The sequence below is a fragment of the Siniperca chuatsi genome, linkage group LG2 (assembly GCF_020085105.1).
Source record: "Siniperca chuatsi isolate FFG_IHB_CAS linkage group LG2, ASM2008510v1, whole genome shotgun sequence".
In the NCBI taxonomy this organism is placed as follows: Eukaryota; Metazoa; Chordata; class Actinopteri; order Centrarchiformes; family Sinipercidae; genus Siniperca; species Siniperca chuatsi.
Window position 1 is genome coordinate 15,664,795 of NC_058043.1, and position 13,912 is coordinate 15,678,706.

General features: G+C 38.0%; 1 protein-coding gene across 3 annotated transcripts in view; it reads right to left on the reverse strand.

The window, feature by feature from the left end:
- The window catches only part of gnai2b (guanine nucleotide binding protein (G protein), alpha inhibiting activity polypeptide 2b), a 44,769-nt gene that overhangs the window by 15,775 nt on the left and 15,082 nt on the right, over window positions 1-13,912 (reverse strand). The gene's annotated exons all lie outside the window — the stretch shown is intronic.

Sequence of the window (13,912 nt, forward strand, 5' to 3'; positions counted from 1 at the left end):
CATGATGTACATGAAAAATTCCCCTATTCATTGTTATGTTTATTTTTCACTCTGGTAGAAGAAGGGTGCAGGGAAGAGAGATGGTTTCATGTTTTTTTAAGATTCAGTGCTTCATGGTAGGGATACATTTCCCAACTCCTGCTGAGCCCATGATGAAAAAAGAAAATTTAAAGGTTGCTTTAATATATTAAACTACAAATTGCATGTATATTTCAAAGCATACCATATATTTATATATTAATTTTTCACTCTCCAGGCAGCCATTGGTTTCTATTCACTTCAGTAAGCTCTGAAATTCAACTTGCAAACACTTGAGGTAGGAAATAAATCACTGCGAACTATTCGCAACCTATAGCTTTGTCAAAATTATCATCTCATGGCAATGCAGCTGTAAGCTAGGACCAAATCAGAATTGTTAATAACTGAAGAGTCTGTTGCCCAACAGCAACCTCTTAAATGTATGTAACTGCCAAATTCACAAAATCATACTCACTTATACTGAGTTTGATTTTCCAAAAAAAGTCTCATTGATTTTTTATAAAAGTCTCATTGTGGTACTACGGCACAATAAGATGATGAGAAAAAAAAGGACAATAAAATGTTCATTGGGGTTCTACTCTAAACTTAAAGGTACATTGTGGACCACTAGTAGCGCTATGCAGCAATGTTTTTATTAGTCAGCCCCTGTTGTTTGCGTGTGCGCTATTCCACTGATTGATCGTTGGTGGCGTTAATGATCAAATAAATTTAGCAATGCGTCAGCAAAAGCACGGAAGAAGACTGCAAGCTATCAAACATGGTTCTAAACAAAACAAGATTTTAATTATTTTTTTAAAATTGGCTTTGCAAATGTTTTTTGTGGAAAGAAAATACAAATTCAACACGTTAATTTGACTTCAAGCATACACAGAATGTGTTTTGGTAGGTTACACTCAATGTAAACACAACTTTGTTTGTGTACTAGAAAACTTAAAGAAACTTAATAAAAAATTAAAGGTACACGGCACCTTAAATTTTTATAGCGTCTGGACATGAACTGCAATCAACATGAACCTGTAATGAACAATTAGTTTATAAAAATCTAGGAATTTATGATACAATCTGAAAAATTGTGGGAAATAATTGAAAATATTTATAGTCAGTGAACTGAAACCACTAGTACCACTAGTAGTTGTAAAGGCAAGAAACACTTAAGATCTAAAAGGCAAGAAAAGTCTAGTTCTAGTAGCCTAGTTCGGTGGATTAAAAATAAAGAATTAAAAATTAAGAGCATTAGTGCTAAGACAACCAAGCAAAAAATGTCTGTGCCACAATTCACAAGTCAGTACCAAAATAGTTTTTTTTTGTTTCTTAGTGAATAAACCATTTTAAACCACCATAATACCATTTTTAATTATGGATACAGCGAGCTGTGCTTCAGAACCATTGTTATCTTGTTGAAATGAATAAGCCTGAGTTTTTGGCACTTCCCTTGTGCTGTCAGGACCATGCCACTATGTACTGTTCCCTTCACACCACCTGACCCAGCCCTGCCAACAACCATTAGCCCAGCCCGGGGCTGACGGAGCAAGTGGGACCAGCCGTTCTCCCCCCTCAGGCTGTCAACACTCATCATATTCACACACATCCAGCACTTTTCTGACAGAGAGAGGGAGGAACGCAGGGCAAAGGGAGGGGTGTAAAAGCCATGTCTGGGGCTGCGTTCGCTGTCATATGAGCTGTCACTCATGATTTGCTGCTAGACAGGATCGAAAGGCAGAGAGGTAACTGGATGGATCGCCAGGTGATTTGTGTCTCTATGACAAAAAGTATATGACAACCCAGTACACATAAAACAAGATTTAATTGAATACAAATTACAGAATAATATGTGGTTATTTTTTATTTCTGCTCAAATTTTCAGGTTCATTTTCTATGATCCTTTTGTGTTCCCAACTTATACCTGAGTGAATCCGGAAGTAGAAACATTTTAATCTTACTTAAAGCTAATCAAGATGAAATTATGTAACTAGGCTGCTGCCACAATGTTTTATCACAGGGCTTATTAAGTCTCTTCTTTTAGACTGCCATCTATTTCCATCTAGAGAATTAAGGTTTCCTTTTATGAGATAAATATGAACAAATAATATAAATACAGCCTCAGATTTATAGCTGTTAGTATAAAAAAGTGTCCCATTAAAGAATAAAAGGTGGGTGGTGAATATCAGTCTCTCTGTGGACACACGCATGCATGAAGGTCACCTTCCTGACTCCAGAATAAAACTCATCCATTAATATTTCAAGTCCAAAGGGAGGTGAACACTTGTTAGCAGCAGTGAAAAAGAAGAGCACACTCATTCTTCATGCTCAAGGTGTTTTAGGAAAAACAGGGAGTGTTGTCATGCTGCTTCAGGGGAAAACCTTTGAATTGACTTTTGACTTTACAGTATCAGGTCATCTTGTTGCAGCAGCCAGACAGGAGTAAACAGTGTTATATAAACATTATTGTTTTTACTTATCGTCAGCGTAGAATTGATCATGAATCATGATCAAAATAAATAGTATGATTTATCACTCTCTGAAAAATATAAAAAAAAATTGAAAAGTCTAACCAATAGTGGACTTCTGAGGCACATATTAATAATTGAGAGTTCAGATAAAGACATATCAGCCAATATTAGTCTTTTAACATAGAAACACAACAAACATTTATGATAAGGGTTAGGATAAGACCAAGATATGTACTAAGTGGGACATTCTTTAGCTGAACAAGACTAAGAGCCTACAGACACGCCAGCAGCTTCATGATAGTGTACTTGGGCACAGTGGTGCATTGAGCTGTCTCACGTGGAGCTCAGATATTTACATGAGTATATCAGTGAACATTTACCCAGCAGAAAACATCAAACAGCATAAACGTTTCGTTTTGCTGGATAAATCTGCAGAATATTCTAACTGAACATATGTATCCACCTTATATGAAGACCCGTGCTTCCACAGAGTTGGAGCAGCAATGAGGACTGATAACAAGTATTACAAAGACCCCTGTGTGCTGTGCTGGCAGAGGGGACAAGTTCTTTCTTTTTAGTGTTGTTACAACCGACCCAGAATCACTTTCTGGCAACGAGAAGACGCTGCCATTCCCTCTTTCTTTTTCTTCAACCCCAGCTATTCATAGTTGTTCCTGAGCTGGTTTTCAGTCAACGCCAGAACACGCAACAAAGACAACAACATGATTTGTAGCATGAAGATCCCAAGTGCCCAGACTTTTCAAGAAAACAGAACCATCTAATAAAAAACTCTCAAAGGCCTCACATCAATGACAACAACTTAGCTACAGTCTCAGTTGCCCACTTGCTGACACAAAGTCTCCATTCATGGACTGATGTGATAACCTGATCTTGGCAAATACACAAACATCCACACATAATCTCACAGCAGATAAGGTCAATCACCTGTCAACCAGCCCACCCTTATCAATCTACATCTGCGCTATAAACAAGGGCAGTCAATCGGGTTGGTGGTTTCTCTGATATAGTGCTGAAATAATTAGTTGATTAATTGATAAGTAAATTGAGAGAAAATTCATAGCCACAATTTTGATAATCGAGTAATTGTTATTTTAGTTTTTATCAGGCAAAAATGGGTTTGGACTGTTGGTTGAACAGAACAAGCAATTTGAAGATGACACTTTGGGCTCTGGGAAATTGTGATGGACATTTTTTAGTATTTCATGACATTTTATTGGCTAAATGATTAATTGGAAAAAATAATTGATATGTTAATCAGAGATTAAAATAATTTGTTGCAGCCCTACTCTATTATACTTAAACTCGTCAAACAAATAACACTAATCCATTGTGAGTCTGACTGTAAGGACTCAAACAGTCATAATCAGCTGCAACATTATACATATTTTACATAACTTTAAAATGACAAAAATCCATATTCTGTAAAAAAAAAACTTACTGAAGCATAAAAACACAAAATGTTTAATGACTTAATCCCCCTGCAGCGACAGTTCTGATTTAGCGTGAGTCCTCATTTAATTTGGCAGTGTTTGTGAGTGGGAAGCCAGTGAGGGATCATGTCTATGTTGCTGCGCTGGTGACTTCTAAACGCTGTTTGAACACCAACAAGAAGGAGTGTTGAATCTGTGGGAGATAGCGTGAACCTTCACACATGTAACCCTCTCTTAGTGAGACTCCTTTTTTTCCCCCAGAGGAGACACATGGTTGTCTACATCCTCCTCAGACCAGCAGGGAGAGTTAGCAGTGACAAGGGCTTCAGTGAGGGGGGAGTGTGCCTGTCCAAATTGGGAGAAAAACGATTTTTTTTTTTTTTTTTTTTTTTTAGAAAAATACATAGTACAAAAAGGATCAAAAAGCATCAGTGACTGGTCTGTATTTCATCCATATGCTTTAATTATGAGCTGGAAGCCAAGATAAGTCATGTTATAAACTTGCTGAGAATTGCTGCGTACAACAGGGAGGAGGTAAAAACTGCTCTGGTGTAGCTCACAGGGCACAGATTCCCTTTGGAAAAGCTGACACAGTACCACCTTACCCCTATTAGGTGTGGAGATACTGAGCAGAGACAAATCAGCATATATCCAGCAAACACACAAAGTAATTATTCACAAATTGAAATAGAATGAGATGGAGGACAATATGGAGGAAAAGCTTGAGAAGAGAAAGCACTGTAATTAAAATGCAGTTAAAGAAGAGGACAGATAGGAGGCAATGGCAGTAAATGTGGACAACATGTGGACAAATGAGCAGGAGATGGAGGGGGAGGATGACGCAGAGAAACTGGGAGCGTGTGAGAGGACTGATCATGGAGGCCATTGGTTAAGAGAAAAAGTAGTGGGATGACGATTAATAAGAGTGCCTAGTAAATTCATGACTATTCATAACAGGTTATCTGCCAGTTTGCAGATAAATACAGAGTTCAGCTGCAAGTTCAGCAACTAAGAGCAAAATGAAAAGCGAGACTGATAATGGAGGCTTAATATTTAGAGTGTATATGTTCGAATGAGTAACATTGAAGTGTAAGCTGCAAAACGTTCAGTGAACAGCAGCGGGAAATCACTTGTTTTGTTCTTGCTTTCTGCATCACTTCACTACCCAGAAAATTAGTGGTTTTCTTTACTACAAGCAAATGCAAACATGAGCATAAGTCACAGGACGGCAGACTGTTTTATAGAGAACTCTAAACCCCCCCATCCCAATGCAGACTGCTCTTACAAACCTCACCACTTTCAGTCAAAGTGGTGGACCGACTCACCAACATTGGCATCCCTATACCCTATGCTATTAGCATGGGTCAAAATCTGCCAACCAGCAATTTGGAAAACTACAGCTGAAGTGGATAAACAACTCAGCAGAGGATTTTTGAAGTGACAAGCATACACACACACACACATTCTACATTTTCTATAAACAGGCAACGCTGTATATCCATTCTGCTATTTCAACATATCACAGCATCCTTGGGAGGCCTATAATCACAAACACTGTGTTTCACATCTTTGTGTCACACAGCCCACTGCCATGGCATTTCTTCTGTGAAGACATGTAACACATTTCAGCATATGCCAGCATCATAGGCCATCTATTGTCTAAGTGACTGCCATGGGAGAATGACTCACTGGCCCGGCTGTGACACGATTCCATCCAACTAGCTTTTACAGCCATTTAAAGGTTAACCTCCTCTGGGCGTTGATGACACTGAGCAGAATACACATCAATGATGCCGTTGCTATTTAAAGCCCTGTCGCAGTGTACTGAGGGAGATGACTGACACAAGCAGACGTGACATTACTTTATGAGTAAATACATTTGTAAGTACAGTGTTCTTCCTGACCCATGATGATGTGAATCTGTATCTGGTATAGAGACCTGTTACAGCAGGAAAAAATACTGTGTATGTGGGGTTGATGTTGAATAGCAACCTGAATCTAGTATTGAATCTGATTACTTATTGACAATAGTGCAAAATAACTTAATATTTAAAAACAAAGATTGGCATCAAGGGTTTTCCAGATATGTTATTTATTTTCTATTTACATAACTACCTGAGTGTTTTTTTTTCGATAAGAAATGTGTTCGATTTTGTTCGATATTTTACCATCTTGAAACCAAACCCAAAATGTAACTGGTCATTGGAAGCCTGCCCGAAGTATGTACACTTTCTAAAAACAGTGATAGGGCCCAGTTATAATGTGCAGAGATAATCTTCACAGCCAATAAGCACTCAGCTCTATGGAGCATTTTACAGTCTTTTATCTCATTGTTTGGTTATACAGAACTGTTCTGGTTCATTCTCACCACTCTCATTAGTGTTGTTTCCAGCAGCAGCAGCAGGCAGCTGTAAACCACCTGCATCAGCACCAAATGGAAGCCAGATAAAGTAGTGACTAGCTGGTGAACACAGTGGAGCATTTAGCAGCTAAACAGCCAAATATTGAGTGAATGTTAGAAACACATTCGTTATTTGAATAAGGCTCATGAAATCAAGACAGTCATTAGATTGTCAGATTGAGGACAAACTTTGCTATTCTTAGATTAATACCACTTGTGGGGCAAATATTTTTTAACATTTTGCCTTACATTGGTGCCAGTAGGAATGCCACATTGATCAGGCTCAGCCTCTGTACATGTTTGTGTTTGTCAATGGAAGAGAGAGCAAGCTAATCCAAGACACTCATTTACAAGTGGAGCAGTTTTTAATTTTTATTTTTATTTTTTTACAACACACTTGGTTCTTGTACGTTGCCCTCTTTCAGCAGGCTGTTATTAACAGCCTCCTCTTTTTTCACCAAGCCTGTAATCAAGCCTTTCTCTATCCTCCTTTTTTTGACCTGCAGACAGCAGCAGTCTTTGAATTATTTTCATATCTATTCCATAGCTTCAGGCTGCCAAGGGGAACAGAGACCTAGATTAGCTCACCGTATCACTACATGCAGGTTCTGCACAGGTGTTTCAGCCAGCCAGCCAGCCAGCCCCCTCCCAAAACCCTTTTCACATGCAGAGTGGAAAGCAATGGAGGAATTTTACATGGCTGGATACAGTACAGTATGTTATCGCCTGGAGTGGAAAAGTAGGTCATCAGCCTCATAGGGAGCAGAGCAGTGGAGCTTTGTTGCTTTGCTCTGCAGACTAGGATGCTAACTGCACTCCAATGTTAACAGTGTTTAATCCTGCGTTATGTGTGCTCACGAGCACTATCACCACATTTATGTGACCTGGATGCTTAATATATACCCCACAATTATACATTCGAAATTGCTAACGAGCTTCTTAAAGCTACTGCAGTCTTCTTTAAAAAAAAAAAAATCGATGCAGCACATCAAACAGAACATTATGTGTCAGACACTGAAGACACAGAAAAAGTGACAGCAGTTTAACAGATTGTAAGCAAACACCTTTTTATATAGCTGGAGCCTAAATCATCAGACTTCTGTAGCTATAGAATGCACTAATGAAAGCAAAGAAAAAAAAAACAGATGTAGGATCAGGGAGAAGTGGAAGCTCATTCTGATGCATACAAATCAACAATAGCACACAGAGCACCAGACAAAGAAAGGGCAGCTGTGACATGACATGCAGATACAGTATGTATCAAGTGCAGCCTGAGGAGTATAAGAAGAGTATAGTGGAGACACACTTCATTACGCTTTTAATAACAGAAACAATTGCTTCTTCACTTTTAATCCTTTTAGACCTCAGAGCATCCTTCAGCACCATCAACCATCCTGTTTTAAACGAATGCCTGTAAGCAGTGGGTAGGTGTCACCCGCACTGCTCTCGACTGATTCATACCTTTCCAATACAACCTTCTCAGTCACCATTGGCAGCTCATCCTCCTCCTCAGCAAACACCACACGTGCTGTGCCACAAGGCGCCATTCTTTGTCTAATCCATTCGTTTCTACATGCTCCCCCACGGCAGTGTAAAACACAAGCGAAATGCATCATTTCATCGCTACACCAGTGAGGCCCGACTGCGTCTCCTCTTAAAAGCCAATGATCCAACCACTCTCTTGACATTTTAAGAAAGTGACTTCATGATGTCAAGTGCTGGGTGTCTCAAAACCTATTACATCTCAGCGATATAAAGTGTGAAGTAATACTTTGCCATTTACAGCAAAGAAGTCTATCTGCCAACATCAGATCACTTGCGGGTGGTTTTTCACTGTGATCTGACTTTTCAGGATGAGATTGTGAATGAAGCACTGCCCAGATTCTCACATTTGGGAATATATCAAAACTTTTTTTCTTAGCCAACCTTGTAATGTATATTCTTTCATCTTCAGCTTGTACCAGAATGGAGCAGTGCCACCTGTGTTGCACAACAAGATCTAATCACCCCACGTTTATCTCTGCTGCACTGATTCCTATTCAGTTTTAAAACTGCTAGTATGATTTTAGACATAGGGAGAACCAGGGATATTGCACCACATGGCACATGTCTTTGGATTAATGGACCACCAGGAGAACACACATGTTCTGAATACTAGAGGGAAGAACATACACTTGAAAAACAAACTCACAGCCATGAGCCTTGAAACACTATTTGAGCTTTCAACTTCTTATGCTCACATGCTTGCACATGCTGACTCCCCTTACAGTCCTCTTTCTTGTTATCTGCCAGTCCAGTAAGACCTTGTGACCTTAGGCCATTAGCCCCAAAGAAAAAGTTCTGGCTCTTATTGGCTCACTAGATGTTTGGCTAGCTGTTCCCATCTCTAGATCTTTCCCAGACAAAATCCTTATTTAATTTAAAACACAAGTCCAGTTCTCAAATGCTAAATGTTGTCTAAACACAAGCTGCCATATAAAGACGTTTGCTGAAATAAAATAGTATAAAAGTATAAAATTGGCAAAATCATAATTTAAATCAGGAACTATCTGATCAAAGAATAAGTAAATAAGACTATGAATCTGACCAGAAATTTGAAATCTGATGCTAACTTTTGGTATTTGACAGTTTTGGTGTGTACCAAAAAAGTATTGAGGCTTAAAAGCCAGCCCTACTCATCTCTACAGACTGCCGTTTATTACTAATAGTTACTTGTTGACATAAGTGAAGGCTGAATTAATTTTCATTTGGTATTGGTAAGTTTTGAAATGTCTGATTATCATTATGTTACTTTCAAAAACCCTAACAGTCAGTTCCCTGTGAGGAGCCACAGATATCAACCCTCTAATCCCCCAGGTATGACTCTGCATATGCTGGAGAAAAAAAAAAAGGAGGAATGAGCTACAAAGATAATTTGACATGGAAATAGATGGAGGGATATCTACTTGGACAGCTTTCTGACACTTATCTAGTCATTATCTAAATCCATGGCTCAGACACACTGGCAGGGAGCAAAATGTTGCGCTAATATTACCTTCAAGAGAAGCTTCGGCACAAATTCACACTCTACAGGTCAAATTGCCACCAAATCATTTATCTCACAATAAAAAACTCCAAAATAAGTAATTAGTTCTTTTGAAACAAGGCTGTTTTCTTGTTTATTTGTTCTTCAACATGAGGCTCTTACTTAAAAAAAAACTATAGAACTGGTATATATAACTAGTTTCTTATTGTGGGTATTAATTAGGTAACAAGGTAAATTAATACATTTACATATTACCAAATTCAAATTGCACAAAGTCTTTTGTTGTTGTTTTCATGTTGTAAGTGAACAATATTTTTTTTGCATTTAATTATGGACTTCTTTCCTTTATAGTGTGCAGGTTCCTTTTTGTCAGCCATGGGAGGACATCATGCTAAAGATATAGTAATTATTCAGGGTTTCAGTTTTTGAATTTATTTATTTCCCATTTAAGACAAATTTGGTCGATACCGTAGAACAACAAATCTAATATTTAAATAAGTAAATTATGCAGATCAATATGATTTCTATTGGGTCTATGTAAGCATCTTAATTTCAGACCTATCATAATTAAAAATAAGACTTTTTGATAACCATATGCATTTAAGACTTCTTAAAAAGGTCCAGTGCGTAGGATTTAGTGGCATCTAGCGGTGAAATTGCAGATTGCAACCATTTGAATACTGCTTGTCTCATCCTCCCCTTCCAAGCATGTAGGAGAAATTACGTTTGCTGCAAAACTTGCGAAAAACTCAAAACAGCACTATCTAGAACCAGTATTTGGTACATTGGTTTGTCCGTTTGGTGTTACTGTAGAAGCATGGTGGTGCAACATGCCGACCTCTGTGGAAGGGGATCTGCTCCCTCTGTAAATAAAAATGGCTTATTCTAAAAAGGTAATGAAAACACAATGATTCTTATTTTCAGGTGATTATACACTAATGAAAACACATTTATAAATATTATATTCCATTTCTGCCAATGGCTCCTCCTAAAATGTTACACACTGGACTTTTAAGACGTTTTAAGGATTTGTGGAAACCCTGATATTGAAGGTTTTACTGATTATCTGATGTCAAAACAGGGATCCTGATTGATTCCTCAAAAGAGGAAGAATTCTGGCTTAATTTTAAATACAGGATAATGTCCACAGAATGTTTGTAGATGAACAATTCGATAACAGGATTAATGTTTTGACAGAGGATCTCCAATTTGTATTTACTTGGTCTGTGAATGCTAAATGATTACTAAGCATGCAAAACATCTCCCATTAGAGCTGATCCCACACTTTGCTGACAGGTTGTCAGAAGTATCAGATATCACGTAGAACATACACCAATCACTTGGGTCATTTAGAACGAAATCAATGCGTACTCAGCCTTGCTGGTCCCTATTAATTACACAAATCAAGTGAATGCGTATTGATCACCCATAACAACGCTTGACCTGCATGTTGATATTCCGGCACAGTTCAATATACTCTGGAGGAGTAAGCAGGCAATGGAAAACAAAGATGTTGGTGTTGGGTTTGTAGCAAGGAAATGGAAGATATGTAAAACTTTTTCTCATCATCATTTATGCATCAGAGCCACTGTTCAGTAGTTTTCAGATGAAAATTCAAGATATTGAATGTGGTGTGAAAGCCAGTTAGAACAGGTTTCACAAAGACAGTTAATATGCCTACTTAGACGTGACAAGGCAGATAAAAGTCAGTCTAGACTAGAGCCGGCAGAAATCAGCAGGGTCTGTAAATTGGCCGCAAGTAGCTTATCAACAACATCTGGCATAAATGTTGCCGTATAAGCAACAAGAAATTTCCGCACAGAAATGCCAATGATATGTTTAAGTTAGTTTAGAATAAGTGTCTCCATTACAGAGTTTGTCCACCAGAGAGCACTGACATGTTTATTTTTCAAACTGTAAAATGTCCCGCTCAGTACATATCTTGGTCACAATTCTTTAGAAAAAAAAAATACTCATCAAAATGTTTGTTCATGTAATGTATTTAAGTAAATAAGATTAATAAAAACAATATTGGCCAATATACCATTATTGGATTTTTTAAAACTGTAAATCCATAAATTCTGGCAGATTAAGATCATGCTTATCGAAACTAATTTAGCTCTTAATTAAATTTGGCAAAACTGAGACTGGTATGGAAACAGAAGCTTCCCACATGCTGGTCTTCTGTTCCTGAGCACTGCTAGGGGAAACTTGGAAAAAATGACTATACACACCTGACAGTTCATGTCTGGGATATTGTGCCAGTTCCAACTGGAAAATATGTTTACATGTTGGTATATGAAGGTCGGACCTGGCAGAGCTGGTAGTAAAATGAGGGATGGCCTTGGCATGTGCATGCACTGGATTCGTTGCCTTGGTTACAGCACATTGCCTCACCAAAACTAAATTACGAACATCAACACATTTACACGTTTGCGTGGGCAGACTGCAGAAAACCTATGACACTCTTAGCACACAGACTCATTCAGCAGCAACAGCTTTTTCTGTGCTCTGTTTTAAACCTCACTTTGTTGCGTTTTTGATGGAATTTGAAGTAAACAGTGAAGGGATAAAGACTGAGATTGAGAAGAACATTGATAGTATTCATCTACTTGTTTTGCTGCATGTCATCCCCCCTCCCTCTCCCACATTTCATATCTCTCTTCAGCTATTCCTATCAAATAAAGGCAAAAAGCCCCAAAAAAATCATCTTTAAAAAAAACTATAATTTTGGCTTTATTTGAAAGTTACAGTAAAGATACTAAACTGCGTCTGTTATGGTATGCATCTTAACCACTAGGCCAACAGACACCCCCATTGTTTTTTAATTTAACTGGCAGTAAAAATTGCAATGTGAAACAGCAGGAAAAGCAGGACATCCTCACATTTGAGAATTCTTTACTGTTAAATTAAAAATTAATTGTTAAAAGAGTCAGCAGTTAATGATAAAGGATTAACCAGCTAATCACTTTAGCTCAGCAGTCAAGTATTAGTAAATCTTTTTAAAAGAATAGTTTGACATTTTGGGAAATATGCGTATTCGCTCTCTTGCCGAGAGTTGAGTGAGAAGATGCTGTAAATATGAAGCTACTGCTAGCAGTTGGTTAGCAAAAACAGCTAGCCTGGCTATGCCCAACTAACAAAATCCAAACTACCAGCACCTCTAAAGCTCACTAATTAACACGTTATATCACTTTTGAAGAGACGCATGCCACAACACGTGAAAGGTGCAGTAGGTTTAACCTATATCGAATATAGACGAATCAAGAGACGCAGTGGCGTGCTGCTCACATCAAATCACAGCCACGCCGACTGACAACTTGGCCGAGGATATATAGCTTGTCCGACGAAAATTGGATCCTCTTGATTGGAAAGCTGGAGTGGGGTGACTCTCATATCTGGGTCTTCAGATCAGCAGCCCGGAAGTGAGATATGTGCCGTCTCGGCATCAGGACCAGTCTCGTTATCAGGAAAAAACGATTACTACCTTACATACAAGCAAAACACTGGAAAGAGTTAGTCGTACCTCCAGACATAAGTCAAAACCATTGTTACTAGTTATTGATTGACATTGGCTATCTGAATTGTGAGATGAATACAAACACTGAGCTTTAATAAATTAGATTGAATGAGTAAACAGCTGCTTTGCTGTTAAAAATATATCTATTTATAAACCTACATTTCTGTCTCAAGCAGAATGTAGTTCATAATCTAGAGGTATAATGTCTTGTTAATGACATTCAAATCTTTTGCAGCCTGACTCCTGCACTGGACATTGATGAATTACTGCCAAATTAATGGCACATTAATTCAGTCTGGATCCAACCAAATTAGGTCTCCCACAAGAACTTTTAAACAAACTAGAGCAATTAAAAAACATGCATGATCACTTTATTTTTATATTATCTGGAGAGAGAGATAGGGCAGTTCTAGTTATAATATTCCACTGTAAGAAACGCGTTTCAATCACACATTGACAGACAGGCATCCTGGCCATCTTTCTCAACCCTGCAATGAGCTACACATGCTGGCATTACTTATGTTTTTAGGCATATGATAGCACAATACCAAGATGCAGAATTAATGTTTTTTAACATTATTGATATATTTTGATCGGATGGAAATTGGCCATTACCAACAAGCATATTAACTCTGATGTCACTCTTTGTCTCTCACCATTATCTGCTAAACAGAAATGGCATTAAAGCAACTATGAATGCTGGAGCATTTAAAATTTTCTCATTGACTTCTTTTTTACTTCGTTTTACATCCTTTTCCAGTGTGTGTTATAATTTAGTGTGATGCTTCGCTGAGGAATGTTCATAGGGAATGGGATCACACTGTCTTTGGGAAACAGTATCATGTCATCACTTTTTGGTTAATTTCCTCATCTATGTGGTCCTAAGTTACCATCACTATCTGTCCAAGATTTCCCAGACACATCTTAATGACTTTTCTTTCATCACCTAGTTTCAATAATGCCCAAAACAACTTCAGATTTTCCCCATTGTTAAGGGCGGAAAATGTTGAGACATAGAACAAATGG